Source organism: Frieseomelitta varia, unplaced genomic scaffold (assembly GCF_011392965.1).
Source record: "Frieseomelitta varia isolate USP_RPSP 00005682 unplaced genomic scaffold, Fvar_1.2 scaffold_587, whole genome shotgun sequence".
Lineage (NCBI taxonomy): Eukaryota > Metazoa > Arthropoda > Insecta > Hymenoptera > Apidae > Frieseomelitta > Frieseomelitta varia.
The window spans coordinates 165,812-188,078 of NW_025110353.1; the positions used below are offsets into that span (position 1 = coordinate 165,812).

The following is a 22,267-nucleotide window of genomic DNA, read 5'->3' on the forward strand; positions in this document are numbered from 1 at the left end:
GATACGATACACGAAGCGTTTCACGAAGTCTGTCAAGAATCGCGTAGGTACGTCGCGTGGCGAACGGATACTATTAATTGGAGAGTGAAAGCGGCACCGGCAGCAGCAGCAGCAGCAGCAGCAGCAGCAACAGAATTTCAAATGCAAATGAAAACCTATTAGAGCGTTTTATGTAGATACGGTTAGCGAAGGAGCAGCGGCGCTCGGTTGGCTCGGCCTTCTAATCGACCGTTTCGGTTTAATTGACCCACATTCCCCTGTAATGTCGCGCGCGCTTTATTAACGGCGCATTAATTATCTGCTCGGACGGATTATTTAAATATTTACGCGATATCCGTGGCGCGTTGTCGTGTACCGACACACAACCGACCGCCGCGAGACGGATTTAAAAAATTACCTCGGTACGCGCCGGCCTGCCCACCGCGCCACCACCACCCGCATGCACGTCATAAATCTTAAAAACGGTGCAATATCATGAAACGCTAATGAGGACACCATTGGGACATTTTATATTCATTTCGCGGAATTAGTCTTTCGGTTGCATGTTTCTGAAGCTGGAAACAGGGTGATGGATAGTCTCGGGCGCGATAATAAAAATCTTTGTGTCGAGAGCGTGAATTTTAACCTGCGCATTGGGAGGGGCAGGGAGGGGGGAGAGGGCTCGTTCTAGTTTTTGCGGCGAGGAATTTTCTCGCGATCCGCTTGAAAATTGACACAATTTGCACCCTCGAAGAGCGTCCATCCGTTGCGAGTTAAAGTCGTAAGAAAAACAAAAAAAAAAAAAAAAAGAAAAATTAACGGAACGTAAAAATCCAAAAAGAGAGTGGATCAATTTTCGGAGATATTTTGTCGGATAATTCGTTCCGAGCAATCTCGCGTCGATCGTCGTAAAAGTTTGCTGCAAGTGTGAAAGGGGGAGAGAGAGAGAGAGAGAGAGAGAGTAAAAGAAAGGCAAATTCCTCGGACTCGACAAGGCAAAGGCAGTTTCCGCGATCGGCGCGTTCGAGCGTGCGCAGAATGTCTCGTTCGCACCGGTAAACCTCCCTCGACGGTGGCGTGCAAACGATGCATTAACGTACCGACACAATCCACCGGCAAATGAGAAGCCCGGCTCATGGTCCCTACGTGCTGAATGAGCGAGCGCCGCCGCGCCTGATGGACTCTAAACACGCCTTCGAAATTTTGCGATTCCGCGAACATTGCCGGTCACGCCGCGAGCACACTGTCGGCCGTGTGCCTCGCACGATCTTGGTCTCGTTTTTTCGGGTTCTCGGCCAAGGAAAGAGATCGTCTCCCCTTCGACGTGCGCGCGTCGTTCGACCGGCTCGCGGTTACTACGGGATTGAAATATTAATTACGGGATTATGCAGAGGAGTGCGTTTAATAGGCTCTTATTTGCCATCGTTACTCGTCCATTTATTGGTCGGTATAGAATTACGGGCGTCTGTCGCCGCCGTCCAACGATTTATACCTCGTTCTTTTGCCTTTTAATCGTTCGGCGTTGCGCGGCTCCGGCGGAACAATGAAATCGATCACGCGCGGATGAGACAGGAGCCCGTGAGCGGGTAAAAGCCAGGGCCGAGAAGCCCCGCTGGCGCTCCGGCCAACAGTTTCGTGTGTCGAACGGTTAATTTTTGCGAAGGCAGTGAGAGAGAGAGAGAGAGAGAGAGAGAGAGAGAGAGAGAGAGAGAAAGCGCTCACCTCGATTCTTAATCTATAGCAAAAATTACATGCAATTACCGCCGCCACCCAGCGCGCCGGCATCTGCGAGTCGAAGGTAGCCGGCGATCGCGTGATTTGCACGTCCATCCGCCTTTAGAATGTCGAAGGCAGCAACAACGCCCGGTGCGAGCACCAAGTATCGTCGGGGCCCAACTTCTCGAATATTGCCGCGTGTCACGTTTCCCTTTTCACGTCACGGCACAAGGAAATAATAACACGCCTTTGAAGTACTTACACTCGAAATGATACATTGGCCAGCTACGTATAGCTTCATCGGTTTTCCCTGCAAAAATACAACGTTACGTATGTACTTGCTTATCGTTGAAGCGGGAGGCGAGCCGCGCAGATTGCATCGCGTGATTATCAAGCCTCGAGCTTCAACAAACTTCGATTTCTCTATCGTCCATTTGTACGCGCGATGATTCAGCGCTCGCGGCTTTGCTCGAATCGAAACGTGCCCTCGGCAATGCCGGTTTCGCGCGAATTAGCATAAATTAGCCGGACGCGTTTCTACACGATCGCCGTCTCGCGCATAAGTTTTTCTCACTTTCGCGACACTTTTCTCCTCGATCTATCAGACAAAATCGACGAAATTTCGCCGCGAATAAAGTCTCGTCGATTGTGAAAAGTCGATTACATCATCGCGATTTCTCTAAAAGCGAAACGCTTAATAACGAGCGACGACAAACCTTCGGTTGACAGACCGCGAAACGCAGGATCCTTTTCTCATCGCGGGGATTAGCGGGGCATTGAAACCGCGACAATACGCGCCGCGGCCGTATTGTACGGTTAATGCCTATCGCGCAGACACGCGTACCTCTCGCCCTTACAAAATTAATTCCATTCGTCGGCGAACGATGAATCGCGGCGAGAGCGCGGGGAGACCCGAACAATTATTCCCGCGCAACTTATTATCGGAGCCGGTCGCGCACTGCCATTGGCCAGACACGCGCGCGTACACGAGAACACTTTGCGAAATGAGTTCACACGACGCTTCGCCGGAGATCGGGGCGTTGAGTCGAGCCGAGTCGAGTCGAGTGGCGGACAAGGAGCGAGAGAAGTCAGAAAGGAAATAGCCAATCAGGCAAATGAGGACACAAAGGCGCGACGGGTCTCCTCGTCGTTAATTGGCATACGTTAATTAATACACGTCCTCTTTGTTGCTGCGTTACATCGTCGTCTATGTGTCGGCGAGGCCGATTCGCGAGCCAGCGGCTCGAAACTGCACGCGATACCCGATCGTATTTCTTCGATATTGTTTCCCGAAATTGTCTCACCTCTCTGTCCCCTCTGGCCTCTCTGCCTGCACGCCTTTAATTAAAGCATCATCCATATTCATAAACATAAATTATTGTCTCACGTGCGTGCGCGCTCGCTCGCTTGCTCCCTCCGAGCCCGGAGATCCTCGGTGCTTCACTTTTTCTTCTCTTTCTCGTTCTCCGTTTTGATTCGTTGATGCGACGCCCTTTGGGGGAGGGGGGGGGGGGAAGGCTGCCCGTTGATCGAGCAATTTCTTTCGAAACGCATTAAACGCGACTCTGTTGTCGTTATGTCAGTGGTGTGTAACTTTTCGCCGATAATATTCACCGGATGCTCTACTGCCAAGTTATGCTGCAATTGTGCCCAACTGCAAGATCCCTCCGTTCCTGACACGCAATAAAACCATCCCTGTTCGCGCGTTCCTCTCCTCGCGACAATCACGATATAACGCAAAGTACCATACCCAACTCTGACACCATCCTAAATGCAAACCGCCGAGGGCCAAACAGGTTGGGCTCGAGCCCCGTGGAACGAGGTTAATTCGGTTCGAAAGATCCACCGGAACCCGCGAAACTACGTACAAAGTAACACAAAGCGTCGAAAAATCGAAACCGTTGAAAAATCGAAGGTCGACGCGGAGGACGGGGGGCGAGGTCTCGACCGTAGGACGAGTTCAGCGAAATTTATCGATCGCTGGGAACGCATCGCGAGACCTTGTACTCCGTTTACATGCTCCGTCACAATATTCATCGTGGCTGCGGTTAAATCATTCGATTTTTATCAGGCCGATGTGCCTCTTCGTGTGCAGGCCTGGTTGGTAAATGGCTCCGGTGGTAATGGGCCCGGTAAGAGAGAAACAGAGAGGATATACGCGCGCGTGAGCGCGTGTACCGGCCACGATCACGGAATCGAACATTTTCATGCGTGCGACTCGCGCCGAGGCCGCATGTGTATACGTGTTAATACGGTGATTTAGGGCTTAACGCGTAGATCCTTCGGTGCGCGCGGAGAACGCGAAGTTGAGGAGCGTAGCCGTGCGTGCGTGGGTCCGTTTAACGTGTAACGCCGCCAGAACACCAGGGCATTGGTGGTAAATAGGTGATGGTGGTTTTGCGCCGGACGACGACGGCGGCGGTGGTGATAGTGGTGGTGGTAAGACACCGGGGTGACAAAGCATTAATTAAGTCGTACACGTTTATCGGATATTCCGGCGTTGGCTTATGAGCCACGGCGAGCGGCCACAGCCAACGGAGAAAATCGCCCGATATAACGCAACGCTGATGAAATATGTCGCCGGTGGAATGACAGTGCCTCGTAAAAGGCACCGAGATTAAACTTTACGAATGAATAAGAAGAAAAAAAAAAAGAAGAAGAGAGAAAGATTTATATGATCGAATGTATATCAGCGGAGATAGTTTATCGTGGCTGACGATCGTTTAAATCGCGCGGGCCCCTGCCGTTTCGCGGCCGTTCGACGAGCGAAATTTTTTCCCCTTCTCGTTATATTAATGGAACGTGCGTGTCCGATCAAAGGCCAGCAATATACGAAACGTGGATTTTCCTCTCTCTGTTTCCTAGACTATCCAGCTCTGGCTGGGATACTCCTGTTGATAAAACCGTAACGATAAGTATCATCTCGTTAATTCTTCGGCTGATAGGTCGTGCCTGTAACTTCTTAACGATCCCCCCCGGACTTTGTAACTTGGTTAACGAGGTAACTTGCGTTTCAACTAACGCGAGATTATTTTTTTGCTCGTTCGCGTTCATACTCTACAACGTGTTTCGCTTGTCTTGACCGCTCCGAGCAGTTTTCTAACGCTTCTACAAACTGTCGAACAAGTAATTTGCTTCGAAAAGATAAACGTTGCCGTTAACGACATTTATATTTTATCCCCGTACGACGGTGATTAAACGCGACGATGCGCGTTCATTATTACGGTGTAACGTACGGAAAAAGGAACAAAAGTGTGTAGGTATCCGAGCGTACAATGTGCAAATGCACAAGGGGAGAAAGAAAAAAAAAAAAAAAAAAAAAAAAAACGGAAAGAACTCGTTTTCCGCGAGGCGTCGCGTCGTTTTCGCTCGCGCCCGCTCGAGGTAGATACACGAAAGACCGAGAGATGATTCATTTACATATTATCGCACGCATTCGCACGATAATTGCCGAGCTTTTTAATCACGTACCCGGCACTCGACGACCCAAATTCGCCGAGATAGAACGAACGGACCGCCGCGCGCCGCAGCAGCGGTGGACTCTCGCTGGTAAAAGTTTGACAATTCGAGAAATTCGAGAGGCACCGTTCGCGGAATACATTTCTGACATGCCTTTTCGTACGCGAAACGAAATCCCCGGGATAAAATAGTTTCTCGATGAGCGCGCAACTATGAATATGGAGGAGCGGTTTTCCTTTCTCGATCGTCCGCGAACGAAATAAACTAATTGAAAAGTTTCCCTCTTCCTCTTTCTTTTCCTCTTTTCCTCTCGAGCGCCCGCGTTTCGCGCCGCTATGGACCTTCCCGTAATCGAGTAAAAATTCTCCCCACGCTCGTCTTCGAAAAGATCGTTCGAAACGTGCGACGCTCCGCGGAGAAGGACGAAATTCCATATCGCACAAGTCGAAATGTTAATTGCAAGACGAATCGAGTAGCTTCGATGTTAAATTAAATCGATGTCGAATCAATGTCATGGCCGCCTCGGTGTCACGAAATGACAGATCGTCAAAAAGAAATTCAATTATTTCCGGCGCTGGCAAAAGGGAGACGTTAAACTAGGTTTTCCGGGGCGACCGGGGCCGCTCGTCTATCGATCGTTAGAAATTTTCGCTTTAGGTACTTGTGCAATGTTAACTTCGTTAACTGTCCCGTGACCGGCCGTCGTGGCCCACGACTCTTACGCTGATGAAGGGCTCTGCCTAATGAAAGGGTTGTGTGTTTGATACCCTTAAGAATTGAATTACGGCGGGACGGACGGCGGAGCCGGTAGCCATTTCGAAAAGAATAGGATCCGAGCGAGGGCGAATTTATCTTTCTTGGTATCGTGATCTCTCATCGGCCGTGTATGTGCTTCATGACGTCGTTTATTTAACTACGCTTATTTATACGATGCGATGTATACATTCTCTTTCTCCTACATCTTTTTTTCATGTCTCTCTCTCTCTCTCTCTCTCTCTCTCTCTCTCTGTTCTTTTATTCTCTTTTCACGGGCGTTAAACTAAAGGATGAAAGGAAGGGCGTAATTTCGCGAGATGGGAGCATCGAATGGAACATCTGGAGAACCGCGTTGAAACACAAAGTAGAGACTTGCACGTGAAACAAATTATTGATAACGAAAGTCTAATCAAGATTTAGCGAGGTTTAAAAGAGGGGTTTGATAAGATGACTCCAACTTATGCGAGACTTCTTCGCAATAAAATCACGAAATATTGTACACAGCGCCGTAGGTCGTTCGTTTCTCCAGTTATCCGGTTATACGCTCTAAAATGCTCTCAAAACGTCGCGTTACAACACCACATTAAATACAGCTTGTCGTAACGTCAACGCGCGCGCGTTTCAACGATCATTCGGCAGTTTTCGCTCGTAACGCGTAATTCCTATCGACGTAAAATAAGTATATATATATATATATATATATATATATATATATATATATAAGAAGAAAATATGAGATTTTGCTCCAGAACTATTGAGTTTGCTTCTAAGATTGATACTTATTCGTAAAGCTCGAGGAGAAAACTTTTCTGTCAAGCATAAGAAAACGTTAAAACAACGAGACAAGCGTGTCTAAATTATTAATTTAAATTGACACGATTGTTATTAACAATAAGGTATTATATTATTATCGTTACGAGTTCTTCGTTTCTAAATTACTCTTTTTTCACTTTTTACAGAAAGAAAATTCGTTGCGCGAGTTTTCGTTCACCGAAATTGCCTGTATGATTGAAATTTTCAGCGAATAATTAGCTGTTACGCGATTCACCGTTGCACGGGACTCGTATCACTTTTTTTTTTTTTTCAGAGGTAGAGAAAGAGATTTCAATCGCACTCACACGAAGAAAATTCATTCTCGTGGCCAATCACACAGGCCGATCGATGTGTAGCGAATTTAAATATCCCGATTGCGATGAAATAAAACGAAAACAGCGCTCTCGCAGTTGGAAACGTACGAAAATTGGGTTACACAAAAATCATTTCACCCGAGTAGGAAACCTCTTTAACGTCTTTGATTCTTTTTCCCTTCATTTTTTTTTTTTTTTTTTTTTTCATATATCCCAACGAAATCCCTCCAAAACTCGAATTAGTTGGAATTTGTTAGAAATCGCATTAAAAAATTTCTCGATTTTACTGTGCAAACTTCGTGATCAATGTATTACCTCTGTTCAAACGTGCTGCGAATTGATCGTGCCTACTGAAAGTATCGACAAACTAAAAATTAACTTTTATAAACGTCCAATCGCGTCTTCCATCTTTCGATAAATCGTACGATTTGCAAATTCCATCGACTAAAATCTCCCGTTATCTTTTAACGCGCGACTCTTTAACGAAACACACGCTTATTATTTAGCGAAGTCTCATTTGGTAATGTGTAATTTACGTGACAATTCCAATTCAGCACACTCGAAGGTTCCGTTCATGTCGTTCTTAAAATTCGTTTGATTTGTTACTGTTACAGTAAAAGCTGAATAATCCGTGCACCGCAAACATTCCCCTCGTTAAATAAACTCCATTGGTACAGCGGTTTGTCTGGATGGAAAATTTATCTCATTCGGCAATATTTATACGACAGTTTCAACAATTTTGTAAACTTGACGATATACGATGGCAACATTGTAAGTGGTACGGCCTTTAACACAACGAAATATATTGTTACGATTCGGATTTTCACGCGGTTCGACGGCTAGGCAAATAAACTGTCGCACTAAACAACTGGAGCACTTTCTGTGGCAAGCGGTCGATGACACGGTTCTGGCTAAAGACAAAAGCACAGTTGGATAAAAGATCAGCTTCTGCGACTTGTGCTTTTACACAATCGCATTGCTTACGATGCAATTTCACCTGTGACAAATTCATCGAACTCTGTCTCTTAAATTATCGAACGACATTCGATCGAATTTAAATTGAAAGTCACAGTTTCAGAATTTACAGCGATCGTAATTTAGCCGTTGTAAAAAAAAAAAAAAAAAAAAAAATAAAGAATAAAATAAATAAAAAGAGAAACCAGGTCGACGAAAGGAATTCGACTGTCCGGAATGGTATCATCTGGGAGAAATCCGTTTGCTCGATAATTCTTCGTAACAACTTCGTTGTTGCATGCAAACAATAGGTGCACGCGCGTTCCGTTCGACGTCGAGAGAGCTCAAATTCAACGGCCAACCGGGCATACGCGACTTTTCGAAGCAATTTCGGAAGTTACGCTCCTACCCCAGCCCCTGCCGCGGCTAGTTGTTCTATATATCCCGGATTTCCGGCTGGTACGTAGGCGAACGCGCACCTGCGCGCACATATGCTTTTTACGAGGACAATAAAAACTAAATAGTATTTCACGCGGGTTTTATCGATCCCCGCGACCCGGAATCGCAATTTTACAGCGTGATAAAATACGAGGACACCGCGAGAGAAAGAGAGGGAGAGAGAAGAAAGGCAGAACGGTGAAAAAAGAAGAAGAAGAAGATGAAGAAAGGCGCGAGGGATGAAGGGAGGAAACAGAAGAAACGGAAGAGACAAGGCACAGAGAAGAAACGGAGGAGACAGAGAATGCCAGAGTACTACGTATGAATAACCGAGTGGATGTTTTCAGACGGAACGTTTCTCCAGAAATAAACGCGCACGGTATTTTCTATAATGGCGCGCCGGGATGGATAGCGGTTTTGGACGTTTTTTACGAGGCACGCTCGGCCAGAGCTTTCCCGCGGTTCACCGGGGCTGTTGGTGAAATGCCAAGTTGCAATGCGGACCGGCATTCTATTTTTTAAGAAGGGAACGACGCTCCGCGCCGAACGATTCGGCAACGGTTTCCGTGGGCCACGATCCTTCGATTCGTCCTGCTCGGTAAAGACCGGATTCCTCGCAGCTGCAACGCGGATCGAACTGCGGATTCTTTCGGCTCCTCGACTCCTCGACGAAGAAAAGAAATCGGGAGAAAGATCCGATACACTAGCTACGGTCTAGAGGCCGTGGCATATCCATCCATCGATCCCATCGTTATTCTCTTTCGTCTTGCACGTTGCCTCTCTCGTCCCTCTTTTTGCTCGTTCGTTCGTGCTCGGTTGCGGTAAGTGATCCATTTACGAAACAATCTAGGTAGCCGCGTACTAGATGATTGCGATATAATGCGAGAGGTCCGCCGGAGCGCAGAAGCATCGAGCCACGCTGGACCAATTGCAACAATCCCCGCGCCTCGCCCCCGTTTCTCTTTTATCGCGGATAGCAGACGAGAGAGTAATGAGAATTTATAAGCTTCCGATGCAGGTCGATGGAATTGGCCGGGACGAGGGCGGGAAACGCGTAGAAATCGATCGGCAACGGTCGGGACCGGCCGCGATCACTGTAATCGATCGATCATTGAAAACTCGAAAGCCAATCGAGCATTATAGGAAATATCGCGGGGCGATTTCACGCGGTTGCCGGTAATCGGTCACGCGGATTCCAACCGGCCTTGCCGGATGACGTAACGGCTTTTTAATGACATAACGACGCTGGCCGCCGCGTAAAGGTCGCTTCTCTAACGCCTCGTCTAATGCCTCGCCGTTAAATTAGAGGCGGATTAAAAGTTGTTGCGTTCACGATGTAAATCAAGACTGTGCTTTTATCGGCTGAAACGCTGCTAATTAAAACGTGCAATTTCCCGAGAATGAGCGTTTACGAAAAGACGCCTCGTAACGCCGTAATCAGATCCTCTATCTTTTCATGGTCGACGCGCGACGCTCGACGCCCATTAGGCGTTATCCCTCCTCTTTCTCTATTCGTTATTTCCCGTTATTCTTCGTTCGACAAACATTCTCGGGAAAGGTAGTTCAACCATTAAAAATTGCTCCTGTTTTGTGAACGTAGAGCGTATAAACTTTCAATCTTTGTTGGTCATTGGTAAATAAAAAGAGCTGTCGAATCGTAAGATCGAGAGATGAACTTCGTTCGTCGACGAGGGCGAACGTTTCATCCGCCGATGTATATTTCCATTCGCAGTTACGAACGATGTAACGCTTCAAGCTTTCGCGTCTTAACGAAAAGTTATATACCGTTCTCGCGATACCGGCGCGGGCGCACACGCAGGCTCGGGCATTAACAAGATTATAGCCGGTGTAATTGAAAAGTATAGGAACCAGCCTTCAACTTCCACTGCCAAGTTTTAAGCAATACTAAGCCCGCGTCCGAGAAGTTTACCTCGGAGCTATGCGTTATCGCGTTATATTTAGCGAGGCCTCGCCGCCAACTTCCTCGATCCATAACCTCTGCCCTGGCGATCATTACCAGCGCGCAGTTCCCCTGTGTCGGCTGGATCGAGCCGGCGAAAACTCACGACCGAGCCAATTCGATTAATTAACGGAAATCAGAGATCGAGTCGTTTTCACGGATAATCGCGAAATCACGTAGACGTATCTATCGTATCGTACACGCCGCCAGTTATTACTTTCCGAGGCAGACCGAGAAATTATCGCTTCCTGTTTCTTACGTCTGAATCTCGCGTACGAGGCGACGTTGTCTCCCAGCCTTGGAGTTAGAATCACCACGGACGCTGCGAGAAGTCGGCTCGCGTGTTTCGATCGGGGTAATTATATCAAGTGCGTCCAACACCTGCCGCCGCGTAGCTTCGTTTTCCTTTTATCCGAGGAGAGGAGCGGCTCTCCTGCGTTCTGATCCTGCCCCGCCAGAAACTGTCACGCGACGATAGAAAATCGACGTGCTCCGGAATGAAGAGTATCTGTCATCGACAAGAGATTCCGACGATACGGAGACTGGTGATTCGACTGGTTCCAGCGTTATTTTGTTTCCCGCCCGAGCGATCTCGCATCGCGTTACCATCTATCAGGGTAGAAATCGTACTCCATCATTTCGGAACTGGCTGAGCGGCAGGTGTTGCGCTCGATCGATGGGAAAATAGAACGACGTCTAGCTTACGAATTTCAGAGCAGTCGATCACTAACAGTCCGCGTTACGGTTGTGTTTTGTAAAATGCTATCGCCGATCCCCATCGCGAACTGATTTCTAGGAATCTTGGAACGAGAGTCTTTTTCACTTTTCTGATGAAAAACAACATTGTGTTCCGCAATCGGTCATTTTATCTACGCTTTCGATGAGAAAATTAACCCATTTGCATTACAACTCTACCTATGCTACTACGTTCAGACATCAGCGGCATTCGACTGACATATAAATGAAGAATGAATGATCGCGGAATAGACCGCGTTTGGTGACAGGTGACGATCGCCATGTTACGGAAATGGGTTAAAGAAACAGAGCGATGACGCAAAGAGATGAGACGCGTCCCGTTGTGGCGCGAAAACTCGCGAAACTCGCGAGGAAATTTCGAAGGAGGCGTGTGAAGGAGCGCCTCCTTAGGATTGCAGCCGCAAGAAACCGCGCCGGGAAAGGCTTTCGCCTCGTTGCGGATTTAATTACCGAGTGGCAAAGTGTAACAATGAGTTTGAACGGGCTCGTGACCTGATCTAGACGACGACTATGCTAATGGCCAATACGGTGCTCGAGATATCTTAATACCTCCTAGGCGTTCTCGCGCCCGCTCTAATAACCAGTCGAGTGGCAATTACGATTTCCTGTTTCTTACCCGGGCAAACACGGCCCGAACGATCCAAGGCTTTTGTGTTCCTCTGCCGAGGTAAAACCCGCGGCGAGAAAGACAAGGGAACACCGTGACCAAGTGGTGGAAGGGAAACAGAGAAAGAGAGAGAGAGAGAGAGAGAGAGAGAGAGAGAGAGAGAGAGAGAGAGCTCCCGAAGAGCGAAAGGAGCTCGCGTGCAATCGCAAATAGAGATATCGCCGACCTTAGGAGCGTAACACGGACCTCGCTGCTGTTGCTGCTTTGCACGACAGACAGGCCACGGTCGAAGAAAGAAACGCGAGAACACGATGAAAGGTACGGGGGAAGAAGAAGCCGAGAATGGTGGCCGATACAAAGGAGCAGAGAGAAACGGAGAGCAAATAAAAGAAGAGGTAGAGAAAGAGGAGGAGAAAGAAGAGAGAGAAAGAGAGACAGAAAGAAGAGAGAGGGAGAGAAAGATGTAAACGAGTTGGTTTCGGCGAGGCTAATTTCCAACGAAGACACGAGCACATGGTCGAGGAGTCGCGTTTACGGAAACGCGCGGATACCACACGCTCGAATTAACATAATACGACAACGTGGAAGCGGTTTTCTTGTTGCTGATAATAGAGGGATGCCGATATTGGCCATTTTAACATATAGATGGCTTATTCGAAGCCGCAGCAACGAGCCTGGCCGAGCCCGGTCCGCTGTTTTCTTCGCCAACAAGCCCCTAAAAACCAGCGAACTCTCCCTCTCTCTTCTGCCTTTCGTCCCTCTCGGACTCTCCTACGTGTATAATTTGCGCTTGTCTCCTCGCGAGAACGCACAATGCTCTTGAACAAATCTTACTTACAGAGCTATGCAAATTGTGCCGCGTCCAACCCCTTCTTCGTTTTGTCATCCGTTTCTCCTCGATAACGAATATTGTAATTTGTAATTTCGTACGCTCGTTACCCGACAAGCAAATATATAACAAAGAGAAGAGTGGTAAATTTTTCTAGATATTCGCGAGTCTATTTTTGCGCTGACATTCGAGCCTGAAACACCATATAATACGCGTGTAACGCGTGTAACGAAATCTCGCCGCGGAGCGTTCTCGCTCGAAACACGGTGGAAACATCAAAGCGAAGACGAAAGAACGAAAAGTCCGACGATGTCAATTAACGAAATGGAAACCGCAGGGCTAGTAGCAGCCCGACTGACTCGCAAGAGCCACAGGACGGCCAGGAAAAAAGCACGCGATCCGCGAGCCAGAAAACGCGAGAGAGTAACAGCGTGTAGAGGTGGTAGGAGAATACGTGAAAGGGACGGAACGACGTCAAACGACGACGACGACGACGAGGAGGAGGACCACGAGGACGACGGCGACGACGACGATCCCGAGGTATCGAGAAGCGATCCCGACCGTGCAGGATAGACACTTTAATAGACGTAATGAGGGTAATTGAGTTTTCAAATCATTCGTTTTGATTACATCTACGCACGGACCGGTGGGCGAAACATAGGGTAGGTAATTACGGACCGCCCAGTCCCAAAAGAGCAGGTGCCTCTCGGCCACGAGATCGAGGTGTGAGGTTCAAATACTTGGACCGCCCTAATAGCCTCGAGGTTACAGGTCCCTTCGAGAAACCGGAGGGACCGGGCCTGGCCTCTCGTATCCCGGCGAACGCTGCCGCAGCCACCCGACCGATATACACACGTATATCGGCCCTATACACCTATATACCTCGAATAATAGTACCAACAGCTCCGGAGAAAAATGCATCCTTCGAGCTGACGTGAGAATCCACGTGGGAGAACGGAGAATCCTGCTTTCCGATTAATTCTTCTTTCTCCTCCTTTCCTTTTTTTCTTTCCTTCTTCTTTTTTTTTTTCTCGCTCGAGCGAAGGGTCATTAATATTGACAATAATAGTAATATTACGAAGACCACGAGAGTTCCATGTCACGGCTTCCCAAAGTGTGGTCGCGCAACTAAATTTAGGGGTCGTAACAATTTTTGCGAAACTACAAAATCAGAATGAATATTTGACTTTCTTCTTCTTCTTCTTCTTCTTCTTCTTCCATTTTTCTTTAACGTCGCATCGACAGCGGGGTCATTAGTGACGACGGTGCCATTAGACATGTGTGTAGTAGTTTATGTTTTTGAGATATTTTAATACTTTTTGTATGTCATTTTGAGAAGTCAGGATTATGTTTGCGTTGATTCCGTTATGGATTTGGATTATGCTGCGATTATGGCTCTTATGAAATTTCAATGTTGGATTCAGATGAGCAGCTGAGTGACGATTCAGGTGTCTCAGTGGGTTTGGTGAGCTTTTTGCAGAATCGATGTATTCTGTTTTTTATGCTTCTTTCTTTTAGACGGGGGTAGATTGCTTCAAGAGTTTTAACAAGTGTCGGAATGTCATCGGTGTAGTTTTTTTGCGATTTCCAATGGGTGTGCTAATCCAAAGGTGTCTTGGGATTATTTGACTTTGTTTCTAATAAATGGTAGAATTATATTCGTATGTATACCAAAGAATTGTTTTCTTTATGATTTGTCATAAGCGAATGTAATTTAATTAATATTCCTAGTTTATATACCTCTATGCCTAATATTTATAAAGCTATCGAAAAGTTTGAGAAGCTCTGTTCTATGTCGCTCGGTGAATAAAAGAGAACACGATTTGATTGAAAATTACTCGCAAGAAATTTTTGTATAAAACTGCATATTATTAAAGTAATTATTCCTGTTTAATAGACATGGTTAGAAGCAATATTTCCGACATCTTCTCAGGAAATGGTAGCTATCGAAATCAGAGGGGAGAAAACAACAAGTTTAGAAGTACGTGTAACAGAGATAAGAGATGAGAAATTGGTCTTGATGAAATTTTAAATTGCTTTAATATTGCATTCTTGTTATTTATCCATTATATCTGACTGCCGTTTTCGGGTCCTTAACCTTCCCGATTTCGTGGCTGTTACCACGAAAGGCGTCGGTCGTCGTGCGAACAGCTACCCACTTTGGCAACGATCCAAACGTCTGTTATAGAATTTAATAATCCGTTGTAATGGACTAGTAGTACTTTGCACCGGCTCGAGTAACCGAAACGATACGAAACGGGCGCTCGTCAACCTATTCGCGCCTGTTGTCCAACGTTTTCGAACTCGACGAATCAATCTCGAATCTTCTCTGAATAGTTGAACGTTGTTTTTATCCTTTCGACGAAAGAAAAGAACCAGGACACTGCGTCGGCAACAAGTGTTGTTCCACGATTTTGTTAGTACGATCTTTTATTTGCGTTTTACTCGCAAGCTGCAAGCCAGAAAATCGATCGAAAGAAGGCGACTTTTTCGGTACAAAAATTAGTTCATCTCTACATTTAAACGTCCATATTCGAACGTGTAACAATTTAATGCAATCGTCGTTTCTCGAACTTTGCATTACATTGTCCCGCTGACATTCGCGGGAAAGAGAGACGCGTCGAAACTGTTCACGGTTGCACGTTTCAGTGAGACGTCGAATTATTTTCTATTTGGCGGTTGAACGGAAAATAGCGGCGAACGTCCTCTGTTAATCAGCTCAAACAATGGCTTCAGATTGGACTTCAATTACAACATTACGCTGCACACACACTCCCTCTCAGACTACACTTCCATCCGACGATCCGTGGTAAACTAATAATAACCGATCCGGCCACGCAGCGATCCAGTATATAACCCAATCAAACCCATCAAATATTTTCGAGCTGCAACACCGGTAGCCCCTGCTCGTCATTCGTCTATCGATCGCCATGGATTAACGTTACGCATTTATTCCAGATAGAAACTCCATTGTGCATTCGCGCGCGTGTATAATACGCGATACAATCGCGAACGCGCACGCGCACGCGTACGCACGCGGATAGACGATGTAATAGGTGTACGATTCTCTCTTTCTGGAGCGTACACGCGCGTACGTACATATATATGTACGTGTGTCGGCTGTAATTGTCTAATGTGAAACCGCGATATATCGTACCGTAAAACTGAGCGATATTCCGGCGGCGAGTAGCGGCGATACGTTTGAAATTGATAGGCTTCAATTAATACAGCCGGGTTGCAGTCTGCCGCGTGACACTGACTCGATAATGCCGGGTTTATGAGGATTTTAGCTGGAGCATGTCACTTCCATGGGTCAACGCTGGCTTCGTTCACGCGTGTCCCCGTAGTCCGCGTTCACGCGATAGAGACGCACTCGCGATACAGGCGTGTCCGCGTGTGTGCAAGCTCGTGGCAGGCTGCAGGTTCAAGCTCGGCTGCCGATGCACGTTGATTAGACGCCGAGCGCGTTTGATTTTATACGTGTAAAGGGATACAGTTTTCGAGAGACGACGACACCGACACGGCATAACCAGAGGTATGAATTTTGTTGAACGTTCAGGCGATAAAAGATTTACTGACCGGTTGTTAATCTGTATTTGTACCCGACTGTTGTTATAATGTATTACCATAATAAACAATTATTATCGGCACATAATTCATGTCGTTCGCTTATTAATAATTAATATTTCGGCGCGGAACTTGTCTAAATTAACGTATGATTAAATTAATCCGCGTTTCTACGTATAATAGCGTTGCCATAAATGGGCGAAATTGTTTGTGTTTGTATCTAAACTTCGTGGCTAGATTTGGCCGTGCGATATATTATATACGCACGACTTTGCGTTTACAATTGGTAATATTATACCGATCCCTCTGGGGTTTGGTTCGAATCGAATGTCCTTTGTCCCAAATTCGAGAAGAAGAGACCGAATCGACCTACTGCGTGCCACGTGGTTTTCGTCTAAACAGCCACACATTCTGCACAGAGTATATTTTTCGTCTAGCCTCGATAAACATGTAACACTCGCGTGTATATGTATATGCATATGCAACGTATATAAATACACAGGCACGTGTGCCCATACGGGGTGGAAGCTCCATGAAATATGTACGTGTACGTGTGAATTCCTATACAATGAATATGCATGGGGCTAGCACGTGTTTGTCTAGGACCTACATATGTAAACACTTTAATCAACCCACTACAATGTATGGATGTACAATGTATCTTACAATGTCTGTCAATTTGCACCAGTCCAAGTTCTACCGCCGATCGAAATTTAAAAACAATACTCACAACGCTCGACGCATTCCCTCTCTCTTTCTCTTTCTCCCACCTACCCCTCTCTCCAATTCCTTGAAAATTTCCAATCTCGTTCTATCGTTGATTGCCATCGACCGACAACTACAAACCGGCCTGCGCACAGATACAGGCGGCAAATTGACGGTAGGCGGGCATATCGCGAATTCTGGGACATTTCCTCGAGCTCCGTCCAGGATATCCTGGAAACCCAATTTCCGAAATAACACGATCGAAAGCTCGGTCGGCGAAATTCTCGTCGATAATCTCAAGAGTCGGGCGGAGAGGTGGCGCGATCGGGAATTATCACGGCTGGCCTCTTCCCGAATTTATCGAACATCCTGTGCACGCGTTCTCGCGCAGTTACGGACTGGAGCTTTGCGAGCAATTGTATCTTTCTCTCTCTCTCTCTCTCTCTCGGTACGGTATGTATCGTTAAACGCGGTTGGTTAGCGAGAGCGTGGCCGGCCAGTCGTGTAACGTAATGCCCGGGCGCAAGGTTCACGGTGTAACACGTTAAATGGCCCTTGCCCGAATTTCCTTTCGGTAATTAACTTCAGCGCGCGGAAACGATATACGCATTTCGCCATTACTAATTAGAACGTCGAATTATCCGGGCCGGTTCTTTGGCCCGTATAACGAATGTTTAAACGTCGGCCTGGGGGGGGGGGGGGGGGGCAAGGGAGGGCGAGCGAACAGCGACGGGCACGCGACGAAGCGAAACGAGCATTCGAAAAAGTTGCGAGACCGTGTCTCTCTCGTTTCGCCATCCTCCCGGTCAGCGGCTCTCCCTTTTTCGCGCTGCCAGTTTTTTAATTGGATCCGAAGGAGAAGTTTGTCGATTCGTTAAAAATTTAGTTAGGTCGGCTCCGGGACTCTTTCGTCCGGACCGTGGTTCAATTCTTTTCTCCAGGCGCCTGGAGACGAACGGCGCGAGATTTCACGCGAAAGCCTGTTTATATAAATAGCTTCACCGATCGTTGCGAAACAAAGGAAATCGACAGGTGATTCGAGGTGAAATTTTCTTTCTCTCGAATGACACGTTGCGTGCCACGATTCTCTGCGGAGTGACTTATGACGATAGGTCGTTTTGAAAAGTAACAAATTACTGTGATATCGGTCGGAGAGGTCGACATGAATATCTCGCGTCCACGTGGCACGGGTGTCAGTAGCAGTTACCCGTCTGCTCGAATGCTCGTTCTTTTCCTTTCTTTCTTTTTTTTCGCTGTCCTTTCTTCTTCTTCCTTTCGTTTCTCCTTAAAGAGGTGTATGGGTAGACTGGCAATAGATGGCTGTACGAAGGGCTAATCAATAATGACTCAATGTCCTCCAATAACAGACACCATGGGTGGTTCGAGCTCTCGCTTTTAGGGCTCCTCTCGCTCGAGAGATCATTCTGCGCCAACTTCTTCTCGCTTTTTTTTTACGTCCAGCGTTATTTGCCTGTTCTCTCTTCCTCTCCCTTTCCTTTTCTTTTCTTTTGCCGTCCTCATTTTTATTTTTCGTCGTTTCTTCTCCCAGCTAATATACACCCACGTCCCCTTTGATCGTTAAAACCGAGCGTACTTCGGTCGGAGGGGTCGCCTGCCTCCTTCCCCTCCTTCCTTCTTCGAACTCATGACATTGGTACACCAGCTATTAACTGTCCCGATATTTCTTTGACTCGTGATCCGGCACTGGCAACGACATCCGAATAAATTAAAACGCCAGGGTCCAGCTAGGGAGAGGAAGTTCGGATTGTGTCGGCCCACGGATAAAATATACGGTGCGCTTTGATTAGAAATTCACCGGCTCTATTTGCCACTACTTTGGCACCGTGCGGTGCAAACGATCGATATCGGTGTGTCGCGAAACTGTACTTGATCCAACAAGCTTGGCTCCATTTAAATTCTTCCTAACTATCGGTTTCGAAGCGTCCGATGTACACATTGATAAACCAGTTCCTCCGGTGGTTCGGTTTTATCGGCGTTGCTTAAGCAACGTGTATCGCGTCGTGATTATGACGTCGAATAAACCATGGCTTCCCTGTGTCACAGGAACAACGTGGTCATCGTCGACTATGTTCCAAGTTGGCGAACGTGTAGTTACTGGCACTGAATTTACCTAAATGTCGGCTGCAATTATACATATTGAGAGGAGTGCGACTCCTAGGACCCTTTAATCCCGCCTAATGATATTCTTCGATACGTTTAATATGTGGCAATTTTCACGCACAAAAAAGTAAACCGAGAGCGGCAAACGTGCCTCTTGTACCTACCGTACATTGTACTCTGTATAAACTCTACGGAGAAGCATTACCGTGCAATTAGGGTTCGTCTTTACGGGATGGCGCATAAATTCCGCGAAATTTAGATTAACCCCAGTCCGATCATTGAAAGATATTATCGGGCCCGGTAATTTTGATAATGAGACAGAAATTTGCGAGTCGAGAAAATTTTGTCTTTTTTGCCGCCGCGCGCGAGACCGAAACCTTTCCTGAGAGAGGAAAGGTTGGGATGGCCCCGAGCGAGATTCGCCTCTTCTCCTACCGGTGGTAGACCGGAAGCGGATGTTCCCGTCGACCGAAACGTTGTCACTTACGTTGTCGGTTGTATACGAGCCGAGGGAAAAAGGGACGTCACGCGAAACCAAGAAGACGTCGTCGTTTCCTTCGTCCATGAATTAATCATCTCGCAGCGGCGTATAAATAATTAGCCGACCGGCGCAAAATCGCCGATAAATATTTATGGGCAGCTGCTCGATATGCAAGCGTAATAGCGATTGTTACACCGTCCGCGGCGGCACTCGCCGAAATAATCGTGGCATCTCTGGCTGTGGCGTCGCCCACCGTCCGGCCGATTTACACGGCAAAATAATTCGTTCGGCAATTTTAGCAGTCGGTCGAGAAGTAGCCAATGCAAGAGAGAGAAAGAGAGAGAGAGAAGCAATCGTTCCGCGTGATCGTGTGTTATCGTTCGAATGACCGCAATCGTTTCCCCACCCCTTTCTCTTTTTCTCGTTCTTTCTTTTCTACTCTATTTCACTTTCTCTCTCTCTTTCTCTCTCTCTCTCTCTCTCTCTCTCTCTCTGCGTCGTTTGATTCCTATCCCCGTCCCGCCCGGCCGAATGCACACGCCGCGCGGCCACACACAGATCCTCTGTTCCACTCTCGCGATTCGCTCTCTTCTCCGCAGGTTTTTTTCATATTTCTGCCGCTCCATTTCGCGGCGACAGGATTTCACGGACAGTTGACTTCATCTCGCCCGTTTGTTCGAATCCCCTTTTAATTCCCGGTGTATCTTCTTCGATCTCGCGGTGGCCTCTCGTCGAAAACCACCCGGATTACGATTATCCATCCAGGCGGCGGCATCGCGAAAATTCCTGGCGAATTTTTCTGTCTTAAATGCCGCGAACGTTACGTACGAGGTAACGAGGGGCTGGAACGCCGCACCGCTCCACGGTTTTTATCGCTAACAACCCTCCCGCGCGGTGAGATTTCACAAAAATATCGTACACTCGTACACGGGGAATCACGTCCGCCGTATAAAACCGAAACTCGCCACGTAAATTTCGACGTTTGCGTTTATACGCGGGGACATTCGAAAGCAACGAGCAGGGACCGAGGAAGAATTCGTTTCCTCTCTAGTCGGACATGTTATTCCTCGCGGTGACGTGATGTGCCGAGGCCACGAGCTTCCGGTTTATATGGTCTCTCTCTCTCTCTCTCTTTCTATTTTTACACTTTCGTCGTATAATGCCGTTGTATATTTTCCACGTCTCTCCTCTCTTCTCTGCCAACTCTTTTCCGACTTGCACGTAAACGTGCGCGCTTTTATGGATATCCATTTAAGTTTCGCGATGACACCGAGCAAACGGGCGAGCGCGTTCGACCGAGAAACGCCGCGCTGGTGGTCAAGCGCGAGCTGCGTGTCGCTACGCTTCCCGTTAAAGGCAAACGTTTCTACCTATTTCTCTTTCGCGCTTCTTTTTCATCTCGTTTTGTTTTTCTCCCTCTTTCCCTGTTCTCTTTTCCATCAAAAAAAGAAAGAGATCTGTCTGCACGCGCGAGAAAAAACGTGGCGTTGCACGTAGTATTTTCCTTGGATTGCGCGCGTGGCGACCATTTGTGCCTCTCTCACGGTGTCCTCGAACGTGTCGTTAACGTTTAGACCCGCGTGATCAATGCAAATTACAGAGAAGCGCGCCGAAGAAATTGCATGCCTCGCAGGATTCTTGTAGGAAGGATACATACAATACGCTCGAACAGTGTGTTATCGATGCTCTTTCGTTTTCTCCCCTCTCCAAGCCGAGTTATATTTGTCCCGATCGCGAGATTCACAAACGTTGCTACCATTTTTCCCTTCTTTGGCTCGTCTCCGCGTAAAATTTCGACGTTGATGCTCGATGTGTGTCCAAAGTTGGATCCGATCGCGACATTCGAACACGCGATTAAATATCTATCTCGCTAACGTCTAGAAAAGAAAGTTTCTCGAAAACAACGACAACCTCTTCGACAAACCTTCGAAAGGTTTGAATTTCCATTCTGTAATTATATATTTCCCACTTTCGACGTAAACGCGACCTACGTGAGTTCGCGAAACTTATCGCGATCGATTTGTTTGTGAGTATGTTTGTTCGGTGTTCGGCCAACGATTCGCTTTCGAATTGCTGGTATTTTGCAACGAGTCGCGTCGAACGTGGCACGAACAGACGTGGCGCGGTGTCACATCACGGCCGCAGCGTTCTGTTCTGTTTATCGATGTAACGTCTGCGTTCGCTGGACGTAAAAAGAGCTTCTAACAGCTGGAAAACACGCACGTTTACACAGCCACCGTGTTTTCCCAGAGGCGGTTCGAAACTGGCTGGTGAAAACTTGCGTTTCCCTCTTCGGCCGTTTCGCGCCACGCGTTCGTCCACGGATCGATTCAACTTCAAGTGGCCGGTATACTCTACCGGCGCAGAAATTCCGTCTCAACGGAAAGCGACAACCTTTAACATTATCTTATGGAACGATTTACCACGGCAAGTAGCCTGGTTTTCTTCGATTGTCGGGGGATAATCACAGACAACTGTCTGCGTTATTACACGAAGACAGTTGCTTAAAATACAACCGCGGCGGCGGCTTGCGTCGTAATAACAGGCCAGACGTAATTATCCTACATAGAGAAAGCAATTTCTTTTGCTCTAGACATGCATCGATGTATTACGGGCGCCTGTCGTATTCCACCGTGTAAACGGCATAATATAGCGTGTGCCTAACACTCGAGAAACTGCTGCTGGTTATTCTCGTTCTGCTCTTTGTTCCATTTATAGCTACGCGTCGATATTTCATTCAGGTGCGTTAATACCAGTTAATCCAGTGGCTTTGAAAACTCGGTGGTAATTAAATCCTTCGAATATCGTCGAA

General features: G+C 47.2%; 1 long non-coding RNA gene across 2 annotated transcripts in view; it reads right to left on the bottom strand.

Moving 5' to 3' along the window:
* The window catches only part of LOC122534338, a 137,702-nt gene that overhangs the window by 20,922 nt on the left and 94,513 nt on the right, over positions 1-22,267 (bottom strand). For both annotated transcript variants that reach the window (XR_006307863.1, XR_006307864.1), the window contains one exon: positions 1,958-2,005. This is a non-coding gene — a long non-coding RNA (uncharacterized LOC122534338). The remainder of the gene's footprint in view (positions 1-1,957; positions 2,006-22,267) is intronic.